Consider the following 19,041-nt stretch of genomic DNA (forward strand, 5'->3'; position numbering starts at 1 on the left):
TTCTCTTGTCAATAAACATTTCTTGACAAACAAATATTCAAGAGTTAGTGTAGCTTTTATCAAGACAAAACACTTCATAAAATTGGTCCTAGTTGGTCTTTGTCTTATCCAAGACATCACAACTTTCCAAATTCAAATGTGCAAGAATAAGAAAACCTTTTTCCAAATTCTACATTTGATGAATGTTATAAACCTTCTTAAGACTTGTCACTCAATGTCACAATCTTAACTCTAAGACTTGTTTTGGAACGAAGTATGATTGACTTTTTGATTTAACCATTTCTTCGATTTTTGATTCCTCTTCTCAGACACACAATTGTACTAAGACTCACTTAGAGGATCAATTGAGATATGGTTCTTAATCATTAAGACCTATCATAAAACATAATAAAAGGTACCCTCCCTTCTTCTTAGAATAGAGAAACTTTTATCTTTCTGCCTACTTGATTCTTCTTATTCGTTCTGCTATTGATTTAAACTCTTTCAATCAATTCAGAATTACACTTAATATTATAAGTATAATCATATTTACTAAACTTTAAGTAAATCATGATGAATATCTTTGTTACTCTTGTGGTGGACTTGATTAACACACAACCTTGTGTACTTGATCTCCTAGTCCTTCACTTGACACTTTGTCAACGAATTAGTCTAATTTCCAAATATGAAATTTCTCATTCATCATGCAATACTCGTTGTGTGATTCCAAGTTTCTATCCAATTGAAATTTGGGCGATGAGAAACTCTTCCTATTTGGTAAATTCTCGACATTTCCACAAATAACATAATTAAGAATCAAAACCATTATTGCTAATAATAAAAACATCCAAACATCAATTTTTCATACATGCCATTGCAAGGATAAATAAATAATATAAAATCAAATTTTATTTTATTGCGAAAAAATTTGTCCTTACAATGCAATTCTATTGAAAAACTATGCTAATACATATTTCTTAGCAATCTTATTCTAACTCTAAGTAGTAGCTCAAGAATCTAACTTCTTCCCTTAAGCTTCCTCTCTTTTCTTTGATCCTACAAAACATCAACTGTAATCTTATCACATCATGTATTAAGAATCTAGAATAAGAGCTTAAAAGAGTTAGTCCATGGATTTTACCTAAAGCAGAGCCATACATTTTGACTCTCCCATCTCTTAGATCTCTTAGGTAAATAGGGCAGCTTCGTCTCCAATGCCCCTTCTCTTGGCATTAAAAGCAAATTGACTCTTTTGGAATAGCACATAGAACTACTTCAGAGTTCGCATTTCTCTTATGATCAAACTCTTCGATCATGGCATGTCTTTCGTTGCCATTGCCTATATCCATAGAGGTCTGGAAGGCAGATTCACCAATCAACTTTGCTTTTCCAGTGCGCCAAATCATTGCTGAATCAGCAGCAATAAGCATGTAGGTGATATCTATAAGGGTCACGTCGTGGTTCCTCATATAGTACTCTCTTACGAACTCACTATACAAGTTAGTAAGTGACTGAAGAACCCAGTCAACAGCCAGCTCCTCACAGACAACGGATCCCAACATTCTTAACCTATCAATGTGTGACTTCATTTCTAGGACGTGTGCACACACCGACTTTCCTTCTTCATGTTTACTTGCCAAAAGGGCTTGAGTGATCTTGAATTTTTCAAGCCTTCGAACTTGTGGGTTAGGGAGAATAATTGGAGGAGGTGGAGGAAGTGAAGCATGATCTCTTGTTCCTTGATCGAATCGTGGAATATCATCTTCATGTGGAAAGCTTGTTCCATGGGATTTGGGAATACCATAGTTGTCATAATTTGACATCTACAAAATGGGAGAAAACAAAATCAAGTTAGTTGATTGATTGAGTCCTTAATAAATCACCCAAATGAGATATTAAGGCTAGGACCCAACACAATATTCCACAACTTGGGAGAGGGATGTCGTAACCCAAATTGAAGAATATTTTAAGGTAAGTGAATGATGATTCGCTAATTTTTCACCATGAAAAATGAAAAACAAATTAAGTTTTAAATGCTTTGAAAACTCCTAGATCCTTTGAGATTCATTGAACTTTTCAATGGCATGTTTAAATCTCGATATGCCCCTCGATTTGTGACTGGGATGCCGAGGATCACATAACAGAGTGTGAATTACCATGCAAACTTACATGGTGCCCCACATGTTACAGTCACCTATTCGATGTGCCGGTTAACCACACACGCTCCACTGAACTATGACAAACATTGAGTCACCCTTTGCCACCTTTGCTTAGAACCATTTATTGTGCCGGTTAACCACACACGCTCCACTAACGTCTTCGCAAGGGTACAAAGTGTAATTTCATGGAATTGGATCAATTCACTTTTGCCTAAAGTAACTAAGATTGGGAATTTATAAAACATTTAGTTACTTTTTACTTCATTATACTTTTAATGGAAAGTCTCTGTCCTATCCTACCCGTTCGACTAACGACCTTCCACTAGTCAAGAGTGCGGTGGGTAAGAGTGGATACCCATTCAATTGCCATTTTATAGGCAATTTCCTTAAACACCCCTTATAGACCAGCTTCGTGAATGGGGCCTACTAACGGTAAGACTGACTGTTTACTCATACATATATAATACTAGACTTTTAATGTTATATATAATATAGGGTGTATTTTACACTTTTAAAATACTAGTTGGTCAAATTTAATAATTATACTTTTAATTTAATTAAATTGTGAACCAAAACTTTATGGATTTATTAAACCTCTTTTAATTATACACTTTAATTAATTTATAAAACCATAAGGGTGTGAATTGAACTTTTCAAAACAATACTAGGGTTTTAGAATTTAACATTTCTAAATTAAACTCTTAATCAACTTTTAAATTCCAAAACTTGAGGGCAAGTTTTGAAACAATTCAAAACATTAGAGTTTAGAATTTAAATATTTCAAAATCAAACCTTTTAATCAAAAATTTAAATTCCAAGACTTAAGGGCAAGTTTGAAGCTTTTCAAAACACGAAGGATCAAATAGCAAATAATTTAAATTAAACAATTAATTTAATGATTATCTAAATTTGACCTAAAATCAATTTCTTGCAAGATAAGTTACTCAATTAATACAAATAATCAAACTTTAATCATATAAGGAAGTTATTATCTAATCAATTGGTAAATATCTTTTGTTTAATCAAGGATATACTCAAATATAATATAAAATTCGAATATTAAAGACCCAAAACAATTAAGGCAAGTATCCTCAAGCAAAACAGCAAGAAATCCCGAAACCGCCTCCTTCTGACGCTCGAACTCGCCGAGTTCCTCTATTGACTCGCCGCGTCCACATTGGAACTCGCCGAGTTCATCAGACAAGGGACCAAAATTTCAATTTTTGAAGCTTGAACAAATAACCAAGGCATCAATACAATAGAAACCAATCTAGGCTCTGATACCACTGATGGGTTTTGGCCATAAGAACATCCTATGTGTTCATGCAAACCCTAATGCTTGGATCTAGGTTTCTCTATTGTACATGCAATTCATCCAAGACTTTAAACACTAGATCTAGCATACAATTAATCAAATTAACTTATGAATGGGGGTTAGATCTTACCTTGATTGTTATGTAGCAATAACAATCCCAAATCCTCCTTGTAATGACTTTAGAAAGCTTAGAGTCACAAATGTCACTCCTCTAATGGTTCACAAACACCAAGAGCAAGAGGATGAAGAATAAGGAGAGAGGAGGCTGCTCAAAACGTGTGAAAACCCTAAGGAACAAGTTCACCACGTTTTTGAGTCTCAAGGGTCCTTTAAATAGTGAGGCTATTAGGGTTATCTAACAAGGAAACCCTAATTTGGATGCTTAAGCCCTAAGCAACCCATGGACTTCCTCCTTAGAGGCCTAGGACGATTTCCAATGGGTTTCTCCATAGAATTCGTCCACCCCTCTAATATGGAGTCCATTAGCCCAATATTCAACTATCACACAATTGACAGTTCTAGTCCCTTAAGTTTAATTAATGTCTTTTAGCCACAAACTTAATTCTTATTAATTCTTGACTAATATTAATTAAACAATATGATTTCTCCTTTAATATATTATTCTCATAATATATTAATAAATCATAATTAATCCTCTCTCTCCATAATTCATCCTATCAAGTGGCTTTGGTGAAGGCAACCCAAAAGGACCATGCACCATCGGGTCAAGTACATACCAAAATAGTTATGGACTTAGACACTAATCCAACAACTACCTCTATGGAGTTCGGTGTACCATTTACACGGACCACAAGAGCTTGAGGTACCTTTATGGACTAGCCTAATCTGAACATGAGGCAGCATCGATGGCTTGATGTGGTGAAGGATTATGATTGTGAGATCCTTTACCACCCGGGGAAGGCCAATGTGGTGGCCGATGCGCTTAGCCGCAAGGTGGCGCCGATTAGGGATATCTACATGCGGATGATAGTGGTGACTCCACTATTGGAGCGGATTCGGGAAGCCTAGCAGGAGGCCATGAAGGAGGGACATCGAAAGAGTGAGCGCATAGTGGGTCAGGTTTCCTCCTTCGATTATGATAGCCGAGGATTATTGATACTACACCGTAGGGTGTGGGTGCCGTATCACGGAGGCGTGCGCCAGGTCTTGATGGAGGAGGCGCACAAATCCCGAATCTCCATTCATCCCGAGGCAACGAAGATGTATAGGGATCTTCGTTTAGACTATTGGTGGCCCTGCATGAAGTGGGATGTGGCTTGGTATGTGGAGCGGTGTCTGACCTGCAGGAAGGTCAAGGTCGAGCATTAGATACCGCATGGCAAGATGCAGCCGTTGGATATCCCATTGTCGAAATGGGAAGATATTACGATGGATTTTATCACGAAGCTTCCCAGGACCGCGCGAGGAGTGGATTCGATATGGGTCATCGTGGATCGATTGACCAAGAGCGCCCATTTTATTCCGATTCAGGAGAGCATATCGTCTGAAAAGTTGGCCGACATCTATATCAGGGAGATAGTGGCGCGACACGGGGTGTCGGTATCAGTGATTTCAGATAGGGATGTGCGTTTCACTTCCAGGTTTTGGAAGAAGTTTCATGACGAGTTGGGCACTCGTCTACATTTTAGCACCGCCTTTCACCCGCAGACAGATGGTCAGAGTGAGCGGACCATCCAGACTCTTGGGGATATGTTGCGGGCATGCGTGCTAGACTTTGGTGGTAGTTGGGATACCTATCTTCCTCTAGCTGAGTTCTCATACAACAACAGCTATCACGCGAGTATTGACCGTCCTCCCTTCAAGATGTTGTACGGGAGAAGGTGCAGGACCCCTATATGTTGGGGTGAAGTTGGCCAGAGGGTCATGGGGAGCCCCGAAGTGGTGCTCAAAACGACCGAGAGGATTCAACAGGTGTAGAGTAGGCTTCAGACCGCTCAGAGTCGGCAGAAAAGTTACGCCGATAAGTGTTGATCAAACCTGGAATTCCAGGTCGGGGATATGGTTCTCCTGAAGGTGTCGCCATGGAAGGGCGTCATCCGATTCAGGAAGCGAGGCAAGTTGGGCCCAAGGTATATCGGACCGTTCAGGGTTATAGCCCTGGGTGGGCAAGGTGGCGTACCGGCTGGATCTGCCAGCCGAACTCAGTCAGATCCATAGCACTTTCCACGTCTCTCAGCTACGGAAGTGCCTAGTGGACGACTCAGCGGTGGTGCCTTAAGAGGATATTCAGGTTGATGATAGCCTGAATTACATTGAGCGGCCAGTAGCGATCCTCGACCGAAAGTCGAAGGACCTGAGGAACAAGAGGGTGGAGCTAATAAAGGTGCAATGGCAGCACCGGAAGGGTTCGGAGTGGACTTGGGAACCGGTAGAAGAAATGAGGGAGCACTATCCCGAGCTTTACCAAGATCGAGTGGCAGACTTCGAGGACGAAACCTAAAATAAGTGGGGGAGATTTGTAGCACCTGGTTCCTGGTATGTAATCTAAACTAAGTATTTTTGCATTTTTTTAGCTAGAACTCGGCAAGTTGTAGGCCCGACTCGCCGAGTAGGGTCGGGATATTGAGCACGTTTAAGTTGGAGACTCGACGGGTCCATATCCTGGACTCGGCGAGTCCGCCAGTCTGGAAGAAACCTTTATTTCAAGGGGTTGCACCCTATTTAAACGTCGTTATGTGCCTCATAGCGGCCCCCATTGCGTCCAGAACACTCCCTCTCGAAACCCTAACCCCTCTTTTGGTATTTTGGGTGCTTTTGGTGAAATTCCTTGAAGTTTTGGAGAGAAGAAGAAGGTAGATCAAGAGGAGAGGAAGAATGCCCAGAATCTTTGTGCCATTTTAGAGTTTCTAGAGGTATTAGACTCGAAACCCTCTCAGTTCCTTCATTATTATCTCATTAAGAGCTTATGATAGTCATTTTAAGGCCTCTTCTAGTCTTGATCTTTGAGTAATGAGCTTATAGTGTTAAGGGACTTCAGATCTAGGCATGATTGAGCTCCAGGAGCTCGGATCTACTGCCTTTATGGAGCCATATTGCATGAAATCCCTAGATCTACTCTTTTAGTGCATTTTGAGCCCTAAAACCTTCATTAGTGTTTATTTACACGTAAAGTTGGAAGCTTTACGTGTTAATCAAGCCCTAAGAACCCAGATCTATGAATGGAATGCACTGGATTCAAGCAGAATCGAGTATATAGTAATTGCATGCATGCGACTCGGCGAGTCGTTCTTCGGACTCGGCAAGTCAAGTCGCGAGTCCCCGATTTTCCCCTTTTGAGTTATGCAGAGTGGGATCAGTGAGCTATAAGTGGACTCAGTGAATCGGAAGCCAGACTCAGTAATGGAGGGACTCGGCGAGTCAATGCCTTGACTCGGCGAGTCCAAGGCAACCTTCTTGCCTCAAGAACAGACTCGACAAGTTGTTCATACAACTCGGCGAGTCACATACCAAAGTGTTCATCAGATGAAGATGAACTCGACGAGTTGTTCATACAACTCGACGAGTCGGATGAAGGACAATTGGATATCAGTTTAGAAAGAGAACTCGTCGAGCCTATGCCTAACTCGACGAGTAGGAACGGGAGTGAGGACAATCGACTGGATAGGGACTCGACGAGTTGGCGAGCCAAGTCGGCGAGTCGGTTCAACTGGAAGTTGACTTTGACTTTGACTCTTGACTCGGTAAGGGGTAAAATGGTCATTTTACCCTAAGAGTAGATGTCAGTTTCTGACTAAGTGTTTTGTGGGAATTTTAGCCGGAGGATTTCTGGAGCAGTAGCAGCAGCAGTTAAAGGATTCCCGCACAGTTCAGCAGCTACTACGAGGTGAGTTACCTTCCAGTAGCGGTGGGTCTACGACCACAATACCAGCCCACCAGTAGGGATCGTATGCTAAGATGTTTGTCTTTGTGATATTCATCTGTGTTGTTGCTGCTTGATATGTTGTATGCTAGCGTGATATGATATGTGATAGTGATAGAGTTCGGTTGTTAGGACCGACGGGTAGGTTAGGCACCCCAAATATACCTAACAGTATGTTATGACATGTTTAGCTGCTAACATGATATGTTAAATGAGATAGAGGTAGTAGGAGGGGGAAGATTCCCCGAGGTTCAGTTGTTAGGACCGAAGGGTAGTCAGCACCCCAGAATGGCTCGACATGGGTAGGTTAGCACCCCATAATGGCTTGATACGGGTAGGACGGCACCCCAGAATGGCCGTACGGGTAGGTCGGGCACCCCAGAAATGCCTGGCAATATGTATGTGATATGATTGTATGGTATGTGGTACGATGGGGGAACTCACTAAGCTTCGTGCATACAGTTTTCAGTTTTGGTTTCAAGTACCTCTTCAGCGAAGGGGAAGGAGATGGCGCAGTAGCGGCACATCATACATACACACACTTTGGTTCCCACATTATGAGATGTTCTAGGATTGTACTATGACATTATTACTATTTTCATGTTTTGGGTTTTCAGACACGAGATATGTTTTACGAAATGATATGATCGGATGATGTTTTACTACAAATGTTTTACAAACTACTGAATTTAAATGAAATTTTTGGGCGTGAAAATTGGGTCATTACACACAACCCCGGGATTAGGGTTTTTCTCTCTTCAGCACCAACTCGTCGAGTCCAACTACCGACTCGACGAGTTGGTCACTTAACTCGCGACCAAAATCCCGCTCCGTCTCGACGAGTCGGAATACCTACTCGTCGAGTTCCCTTCTTTATTTACACTTTACCCCCTGAACTCTTGATTCTGAATTGGGATGTTACATTTCCTTTCTTAGCCTTTCTGATTTCGGGTGTTACACAATTAGACACCTATTCCACAATAATTATCAACTTGGTCAACACTTCGTCACAAATGGAGTAATGCTTCAAGTCGTATGAATTATGGCATCCTACTTTTGTGAAGTCCACATTCTTACACTCAAGGTTCTTGTAACAACATAAGTTCTTATTTTCACTTTTATATCAATGTATTCACTTTTTCTATTATTTTTTAATATTATGGTTAACCAATATTAAGTATTAACTATTAACTGACAAAACTCATTAACCATAACCAATAATAACCATACCAAATGGCTACTGAAATTCATTAACCGATAGTAATGGTTATAACTTGGTTTTGCTCAATAACAAACAAAATCGTCTCATACACACCTCCTAATCCACTTCACAAGTCGGTTCCACCCGCTTGTTTCAAACATGCGAAATGGAGGATGTCATTATGAAATGCTCAAAAACAATGTTCTTTTTAGCATTTTTCAATGGTTCCCAATTTTATATTTTTCCATATTTTTATTGAAAGAAAAAGAAAGCCCAAAATAAGTGTCAAATCTGTACTCATAGTTCAGTTTTACACTGTCTGGAAGCAGTTCCACCACTCCTACTAATCCCACTGCTGCTCAACTGGTTTTTGCACTGACAAATGTGTACTCACAGTTCATTTTTAAATTGTCTGTTGATGGCTCCAAATACAAACTACAACGCATAATTTTTCTTGACATGTGCACAGGTGCAAAGGTTCTTGGCCACATTACAGGAATATCCAAACCCACAAATGAAGATGATGAAGATTAGGCTACCATTGACTCCCGAATTTAGTCTTGGTTCTACTCTACATGTGATGCTAACCTTTTAAAAGTCATATCAAGTGATTAGTGCACAGCTAAAGATTTGTGGGACAAACTTGTTGAATTCTTTCTCAATAACAAGATGCCAAGAATGCTTTTGCTTCATGAACAATTTCGCAATACGAATAAGGGCTCTTCCTCTATCACCGAGTTCTACCACTCCCTCAAAAACATAGTTGATGCTTTGGCTGACTATGACTCCAAAATTGATGAACTAAAATTAGTGATGCAAATTCTAAGGCAACTTCCTCCCTCATACCACAGTATCGTTGATGTAATCACTAATACAAAGCCTTTCCCTTCATTCCTTGAAGCTAAAACATGCTCCTCATGCATGAATCACACGAAGAGTCAATCAATCTCCTCGGTGATGCACCACTCACCTCCTTGACAGCTTTGTATACATCTGCTCCGTCTCATGGGAAATCTAAAAATAAATATAATCGAGGCAAAAGTAGTGGGTGGGTTGATTCCAAAGGGGGGGGATAATACTAATGTTTCTACACAAGGCACTTAAGGATTCTACCAAGCCTATTTTGGCAATCAAACCAACTGGCAATCTGGTCTCCTCGGTCCACCTTTGCAGCAACATGTCTTCGGATTGCAGCCCTTTGTCGTTGGCGCATCTCAGCAGCAACCGACAGCAACATCAACTCACTCGAAATTGCAGCCAACGATAGGATTTTTGCTGTTGTTCCGGGATTTTTACAACAACCACTGCTGCTTACTTATGCACCACATCAACAGCTTTTCCCTGCTTAAGTTAAACCATATTATTACTTAGCAACGACAACTCAACAACCTTTACCAGTTGCATTTGGCGGTCATGTAACCCAGTTACCACTTCAACAATTTACAGATCTTTCTTCAGTTTTTCAATCCATGTCGGTACAATCTCCACAAGACAACACCTATTACATGGATTCCGGGGCAAGCTCTCACATGACCTTTAATCAAGGTATGATGCAATCTCTAACACCATGCAATTCAAAAAACATTATGGTTGGTAATGGTGCTGTCATACCAGTCAATTCTATTGGTCAAACTTTTTTTTCCTTACTCTAGTAATTTTCTATTCTTAAATAATGTTCTTGTATCAAACAAAATTGTCAAAAATTTGATCTCAGTTCATCGTTTTTGTATTGACAACTTAGTTTCTGTTGAATTTGACCCGTTTGGTTTCACTGTGAAGGATCTCCACACGGGAACTAAGTTGCATCGATCTGATAGCAATCACTCATATCTTTATCCGGTTCTTCTATCTCCTACTCAATCCACCTTTCCTACTGCTCTTATTGATGTGTCCTCTGATTTTTGGCATCGACGTTTTGGTCATCCCGGACAGTCTTTTTTAATTTTCTTAGCTCACGAAAATTTATTATTTGTTCTAGTTCTAGCTCTTTTTTGTGTCATGCTTGTCAACTAGGAAAACATTGTCGATTACCTTTTTCTTTATCAAGTACTAAAACGTCTTGTGTGTTTGAACTAATTCATTCTGATCTTTTGACTTCTCCTGTCATCAGTCTGAGTGGATATGAGTATTATATTTTATTTTTGGATGACTTCTCTTACTTTCTATGGGTTTTTCCATTACATAACAAGTCTGGTGTTTTTTCTTTCTTCAAAACTTTCAATGCTTATGTTGCAAATCAATTTAAAACTAAAATTCAACTCTTTCAATGTGACAATGGACGTGAATTCAATAATCAACCATTACTCAATTATTTTAACACAAATGGACTTAATGTTCGTTTTTCATGCTCTTATACATCTCAAAAAAATGGTAAGGCCGAAAGTACCATTCATACTATTAACAACTCGACATCCCTCATCCAAGCCTCTCTTCTTCCCAAATTCTGGGTAGAAGAGCTTCACTCGACGGTTCATACCTTTAATCTGCTTCCAACTACCACTCTAAACTTTGAAACTCCTTTCGAAATACTTTTTGGTATTACTCCCTCTTATTCCCACCTTTCGCGTCTTTGGATGTCTCTGTTATCCCAACACATCTGCAACCGCTACATATAAACTCTCTCATCGCTCCTCTGCTTGTGTTAATCTCAGTCCCTCTGGTGATGATCGTGGTTATTGATGTCTCGATCTTATTACTCAGAAGGTCATTATATCTCGTCATGTTATCTTTGATGAAAGTCACTTCCCTTATACTGACTTTCATCCCTCCTCCTCTTCTGTTGCATATGACTCGTTCATTCCCGATGACGTTACATCTCATTTCCTCTCTCCTCCGTTAATAACACCCTCCACAGCTCCCTCTCCTAGTTCTAGTAAGGAACCGGTCCAACATTCCCATATCTTTGCATCTTTTACAACTACCCTACCCAACGTGGAAGCCTCACCAGTTACTACTTCCCCTCCTCTCATATCCACTCATAACACTGACCATCTCATGGTTACCAGGTCTCGTACCGGCTCTCTTTGTCCGAAATACTTTTTGGCCATCTCATGGATTCTGAGATGTATGCTCTTAATTCTAACCACACCTCGGATCTTATCCGTAAACCTCCTACAGCTAACATTGTTGGTTGTTGTTGGCTTTAGCGACACAAATTTGATAGCACGGGTCACCTTGATCGTTATAAAGGTCGGCTTGTAACTCAAGGTTTCTCTCAACAACCAGGTCTTGACTTTGATGACACCTTCAGTTATGTTGTCAAACATGCTATCATTCGCACTGTTCTCAGCATTGTTGTCTCTTATCGCTAGCCCATTCACCAGTTAGATGTCAAAAATGCTTTTCTGCATGGAGACCTTGTTGAACCGTCTACATGTGTTAACATCCCGGCTATGTCAAACCTACTTTCCCCGACCATGTTTGTCGCCTTCGAAAAGCGCTCTATGGTATAAACCAGGCTCCTCATGCCTGGTACCAACAATTTGTTTTTCTATTCTCTATTGGTTTTGTAAGCAGTAAATCTAACACGTCTCTCTTTACCTTTCATTGTGGTTCTGATACTATTTACCTTCTCCTATATGTTGATGACATCATTCTCATTGTGTCGTCCCCCTCTGTAACATCCCAAAATTCAAGCCCAAAAATTTCATTTTTGATTAATTAATTCATAAAACATTCATTAGAAAATATTGTATAAACACATCATCTCAAAACCAAGTGTCATATTTGAAACCCACAACCATGAACAAAAGTCATATCATAGTACAATCCCAGAAAACACCGTGCGGAAATCATATGCGAGTGTGTGTGATGCCATGCTACGCCGCTGGCTCCTTCCCCTTGGATGAAGAGGTACCTGAAACCAAAAACTGAAACAGTAAGCACAAAGCTTAGTGAGATACCCCATCATACCACATACCATACAATATCATCGGTATCTTTCAACCGGTAATTCATCATCAGTATCTTTCAACCGGTAATTATCATCGGTATCTTTCAACCGGTAATCGTCATCGGTATCTTTCAACCGGTAACTGGGGACTATTCCACCCCTACCACTAGCATACAATAGCAAGATATAAGCACACATTCAACATATCCGGGTACTGACCTACCGCTTGGTCCTACAGACCCCTATCAAGGAAAACTATACCTATCATGCAACATATCATACAGATATAACTCATAACCAAACGCATACCAAAACAAGATAAATTATCCCAAAGACAATTATCTTCTAGATACTCCTCAATGGTGGGCCGACATTGTGGCCTTAGACCCACCCCTACTGGAAGGTAACTCACCTCGTAGCTGCTGAACTGTGCGGGAATCCTCTAACTGTTGCCGTTGCTGCTCCGGAAATCCTCCGGCTATAATTCCCACAAAAAACTTAGTCAGAAACTGACATCTATCCTTAGGGTAAAATGACCATTTTACCCCTTGACCAAGTCAAAATCAAAGTCAACTTCTAGTTGACCTGACTCGCCGAGTTGACTCGTCAACTCGCCGAGTCCATATCCTTCCATCAGACCTCATACCCGCTTCTACTCGTCGAGTTAGGCAATGACTCGACGAGTTTTCCTTCTAAATGAACACCGACTAAATCCACATCCGACTCGCCAAGTTGTATGAACAACTCGTCGAGTTCATCATCAACTGATACTCATGTCCTGACTTGACTCTCCGAGTTGTATGAACAACTCGTCGAGTTACTCTTCATCCTATGAACACGTTCTTGCACTCGCCGAGTACCATGGAACACCGAGTTCCATGAAGATTGTCTTGGACTCGCCGAGTCCGTTCATGCACTCACCGAGTACCATGAACTCCCAGAACACTTTGCTTAGTCCAAAACGTGGGGTCACTCCCCGGGACTCTCTAAAACCCTTCCACACTCAATTGGTCCTTATGACCTTCACTGATATGGGACCAAAACCCTCGGACTCGCCGAGTCCAGGAATGGACTCGCCGAGTTGGTCACATCCCTCACTAAGAACTCCAATTTCTGATGTACAACACTTAACCAAATGATAGATCCAGGCCCCTAAACTCGATCTAGCACGTAAAGTTACAAACTTGCGTGCATGCATGGGACATTAGAGCTTAAAAGGCTCTAAAATGGTTCTTTTGACGCATGGGGCCTTCCTTGGTGCAAAAAGCAACCTAGATCTGACTTGTGGCTCATAAAATGACATAATACAGAAGCCCAAACCCCCAACCATGTTTGCAAACATGGTTGGCCACCAAAAATGGCTTATAAAAGCCCTAAATCACCCCAAAGAGGGATCTAACAAAAGAATGAGCAAGGTTCAGACTTTATACCTTCCAAAGACTGCAAATGGTGAACTAAACTCGAATCCTTCGGTCCCCTCTTGATCCTTCTATGCTCTTCCTTCTTCCTTGAGACCAAAACTCACAAGAATCACTCAAAAAGCCTTAGATCTTCACAAAAACGGCTAGGGTTTGCTATGAGGAGTGTTTGGGAGAATAAAGGGGAAAATGAGGCTGCATAAGGTTGTTTAAATAGGGTGCAAACCCTTGGATTAGGGTTTTTGTCCAAACAGCGGCTACTCGCTGAGTCCGGGACTCGACTCGCCGAGTCCGCAACTTAAACCCCGCGCCTCATCCCGCTTCTACTCGACGAAATAGTCCTTCGACTCGCCGAGTCCAAGGCCAAAAATGCAAAAATAAAGGAAGATTTAATAACATAATACATACCAAGAACCAGGTGCTACAAATCTCCCCCACTTATTTTAGACTTCGCCCTCGAAGTCTGCCGCTCGATCCTGAAACAGCTCGGGGTAGTGCTCCATCATCTCACTCACCGGCTCCCAAGTCCACTCCGACCCCTTCCGGTGCTACCACTGCACCTTCACGAGTTCTACTCTTTTGTTCCTCAGATCCTTCGACTTCCGGTCAAGGATCGCCACAGGCCGCTCGATGTAATTCAGGCTGCCATCAACTTGAATGTCCTTCAAGGGTACCACCGCCGTATCGTCCACTAGGCACTTCCGCAGCTGAGAAACGTGGAAAGTGTTATGGATCTGACTGAGCTCGGCTAGCAGATCCAACCGGTATGCCACCCTGCCCACCCGGGCTACAACCCTGAACGGTCCGATATATCTTGGGCCCAACTTGCCCCGCTTCCTGAATCGGATGACGCCCTTCCATGGCGACACCTTCAGGAGAACCATATCCCCGACCTGGAATTCCAGGTCTGATCGACGCTTATCGGCATAACTTTTCTGCCGACTCTGAGCAGTCTGAAGCCTGCTCCGGACCTACTGAATCTTCTCTGTCGTCGCGAGCACTACTTTGGTGCTCCCTGTGACTCTCTGGCCAACCTCGCCCCAACATATCGGGGTCCTGCACCTCCTCCCATACAACATCTCGAAGGGAGGACGGTCGATACTAACATGATGGTTGTTATTATACGAGAACTCCGCCAACGGGAGATAGGTATCCCAACTACCTCTGAAAATCTAAAACGCATGCCTGCAGCATATCCTCCAGAGTCTGGATGGTCCGCTCGCTCTGGCCATCCTTCTGCGGGTGAAAAGCGGTGCTAAAGTGCAGACGAGTACCCAGCTCGTCATGAAACCTCTTCCAAAACCTGGAAGTAAACCGCACGTCTCTGTTCGAAATCACCGAAACTGACACTTCGTGCCGCGCCACCACCTCGCTGATATAGATATCAGCCAATTTCTCGACCGAGATGCTCTCCTGAATCGGAATGAAGTGGGCGCTCTTAATCAATCGATCCACGATGACCCATATCGAATCCATCCCCCGTGCAGTCCTGGGAAGCTTCGTGATAAAATCCATCGTAATATTCTCCCATTTCCACAGCGGGATATCCAACGGCTGCATCTTGTCGTGAGGTCTCTGATGCTCGGCCTTGACCTTCCTGCAGGTCAAGCACCGCTCCACGTACCATGCCACATCCCGCTTCATGCAGGGCCACCAATAGTCCAGACGAAGATCTCTATACATCTTCGTCGCCCCGGGATGAATGGAGAATCGGGATTTGTGCGCCTCCTCCATCAGGACCTGGCGCACTCCTCCATGATAAGGGACCCACACCCTACGGTGAAGAGTCAATAACCCTCATCTATCATAGTCGAAGGAGGAAACCTGCCCCACAATCCGCTCACTCTTCCGATGTTCCTCCTTTACAGCCTGCTGTTGAGCTTCCCAGATCCGCTCCAGAAGCGGAGTCACCACTGTCATCCTTAGACAGATATCCCTGATCGGCGCTGCCTTGCAGCTAAGCGCATCGGCCACGACATTGTCCTTCCCTGGATGGTAGAGGATCTCACAATCATAATCCTTCACCACATCAAGCCACCGACGCTGCCTCATATTTAGATTTAGCTGGTCCATGAGATACCTCAAACTCTTGTAGCCCGTATAAATCGTACAACGAACCCCATAGAGGTAATAACGCCAAATTTTGAGGGCGAACACAACAGCCCCCAGCTCCAAATCATGTGTCGGGTAGTTCGCCTCATGAGGCTTCAACTGCCTCGACGTGTAGGCGATGACATGCCCTCTCTGCATCTATACCGCGCCCAATCCTGCGATGGATGCATCGCAATACACGACAAAATCCTCCATGCCCTCTGGCAGGGCTAAAATTGGCGCCTCGCACAATCTCTGTCTCAGCATCCAGCGATACACCACCGACTTCTTAGTCAGTCGGGTGAGCGGGACTACTATCTTGGAGAAGTTCTGAATGAATCTCCGATAGTAGCCTGTCAATCCTAGAAAGCTCCGAATCTCATATGGAGATCTCGGAACCTCCCAACTCATCACAGTCTCCACTTTAGCCGGATCTACCGAAATCCCATTCTGGTTGACAACGTGCCCAAGAGACTACACCTCGCGCAACCAGAACTCACACTTGGAGAACTTAACATACAAGTTCTCCCTCCTCAAAGTCTCCCGAACCTCCCGTAGATGCTCCTCATGCTGCTCCTGCGTCTTAGAGTAAACCAAGATGTCATCAATAAATACTATCACAGACCGATCTAACATCAGTCTACACACGCGGTTCATGAGATCCATGAACGCGGCAGGAGCATTGGTGAGCCCGAAAGGCATCACCACAAACTCATAGTGGCCATAACGCGTCCGAAACGCAGTCTTCTACACATCCTCCTCCCTGACCCTCATCTGATGATACCCTGAACGCAAATCAATCTTGGAGAACCAAGATGCTCCCTGAAGCTGGTTAAAGAGGTCATCAATCCTCGGAAGTGGGTAGCGGTTCTTCACCGTTACCTTGTTCAGCTCCCGATAATCTATACACATCTGATGCGACCCGTCCTTCCTCACAAACAGAATCGAGGCTCCCCAGGGTGAACTGATCGGTCTAATGAAACCCTTGTCTAACAGCTCCTGCAGCTGTGTAGACAAATCCTGCATCTCAGGAGGAGCCAACAGATACGGTGCCTTGGCTATCGGAGCCGCACCAGGAACTAGGTCGATCCTGAATTCCACCTGTCGCTCCGGAGGTATCCCAGGCAACTCCTCGGGGAATACGTCCGCAAACTCCCATACCACAGGTACACCGTCCACCGTCGCCCTACCCGTTTCCCGGGTATCCATAACATACACGACATAACCTGCGCAACCCTGCTGAAGGTAACACCTAGCTCTCGCTGTTGAATATAAAGCTGGTCCTCACTGTGGCCTTTTGCCCTAAATCACCAGCTCTCCCCCACTTGGGGTCCTGACCCGCACCAACTGTTGCGCGCAGTCGATCACTGCCCCATTAGGGCTGAGCCAATCCATGCCTATAATCACCTTGTTCCCACGCAATGGAATGGGAACCAAGTCTACCAGGTAGCGCTCCTCAAATAACCTCAGCACACAATCTCGAAATACCGTCGATGCCCACACCGAACGGTCGTCGGCAATTTCTACCTCTAGAGGGCAATCCAACATGCCCGAAGACTCGGAAAATCTCTTGCTAAGAGCAAGAGACACAAATGATCGGGTAGCGCCCGAGTCAAACAATACCAAAACCGGGATGCCGTTCACATGGAACGGTCCTAAACGGAGCACATATCAATAACACAATCTCAACAACATACAAGATTAGAGGGAAAGAATCATACCCATCACCACGTCGGGTGTAGCGCGTGCCTCCTCGGCTGTCAGCTGAAATGCTCGGCTCCGCACCACTGGAACCTCTGCCTTGACCTTCCGACCATTTATAACCCGCGTCGTCGCTGAGACCAGCGCTGCCGCTGGCACTGCTACTGACGCTGCTGTCAATCTCGGGCAGTTGGCCCTTTTGTGGCCCTTCTGATTGCAATGGAAGCAAATCAGGTATGTCATATGTACCGCAGGGGCGGGGGCAGTACAATCCCTGCCAAAATGCCCCACCTTGCCATAGTTATAGCAGCCCGAACCCGGCCTAGTGCGACAAGCTCCCTCGTGTGACCGACCGCATTTCCCACAGTGGTCCCGTCCTGCCTGGCCTTTCGGCCTACCATCAGATCCCTTGGGCTTCTTCCCCGAAGCCCCAGTCGTCAGCCCCTCCACTGCCTTCCTCTTCTGGACGTGCTCCAGATCAATCTCCCTATCCCTAGCCCTGGCAAACATGGAATCCAAGGTAGGGCAAGCCGAAAAACTAACATGCTCCTGAATGTCAGCTTGTAGCATATCGTGGTAGCGGGTCCTCCTCATATCCTCATCACCCGCATACTGGGGCACCAACAATGCCCTCTCCCGGAACTTGGCGGTGATCTCCGCCACAGTCTCCATAGTCTGCCTCATATCCAAAAACTCCCTGGCCAGTCGCTGAAGCTCCACAACTGGCGCAAACTCCGCCCTGAATCTTGTCACAAAATCCGACCAAGTCATGGCCTCAACAGCCGAGGCTCCCAATGAGTCGCCAACAGACTCCCACCAATCCCTAGCCCTGTCTCGCAAGCATCCTGCTGCATACCTTACCTTTGACCCCTCTGGGCAGAAGCTCGTCAGCTGCGCAGACTCAATGTCTGCGATCCATCTCCTAGCAGCAATGGGGTCTTTCGCCCCATGGAAATCCGGCGCACCACTCCCACGAAAGTCCTTAAAGGACAGTGTGCACGTACCCATCTGGCTAGACGCCATATCACTCCTGAATGATCGAAGACGATCCTCCATCAGCTCAACAATCTCCTCCTTGATCGACCCGAAGATGATAGGGGTCGGCTCAAGGATGCCTCTCGTGATCTCAGACGCGATGAACTCGCGTAGCCCGTCATCAACCTGCTCGGATCCCGAACCCGAGCCCGGTCCTGGTCCTGATCCGGAACCTCTTGCTCTAAGTCGTGTGGTCACCATACTGAAAACACACGCATAAACGTCAGGATTATACATATACTCGATAGATTTAACACACTCCCCAAGGTTCCCGATTTCATCTAGGCCCTCCTTGATTCGAGTACGGGTCCTCTGCTTTCAGTAATACGGGCCCATACTACCTTCCACATCTACCCGTGCTTTCCTCAAG

Source organism: Lactuca serriola, chromosome 5, assembly GCF_051521515.1.
Source record: "Lactuca serriola cultivar US96UC23 chromosome 5, Lser_US96UC23_V15, whole genome shotgun sequence".
Taxonomy (NCBI): Eukaryota; Viridiplantae; Streptophyta; class Magnoliopsida; order Asterales; family Asteraceae; genus Lactuca; species Lactuca serriola.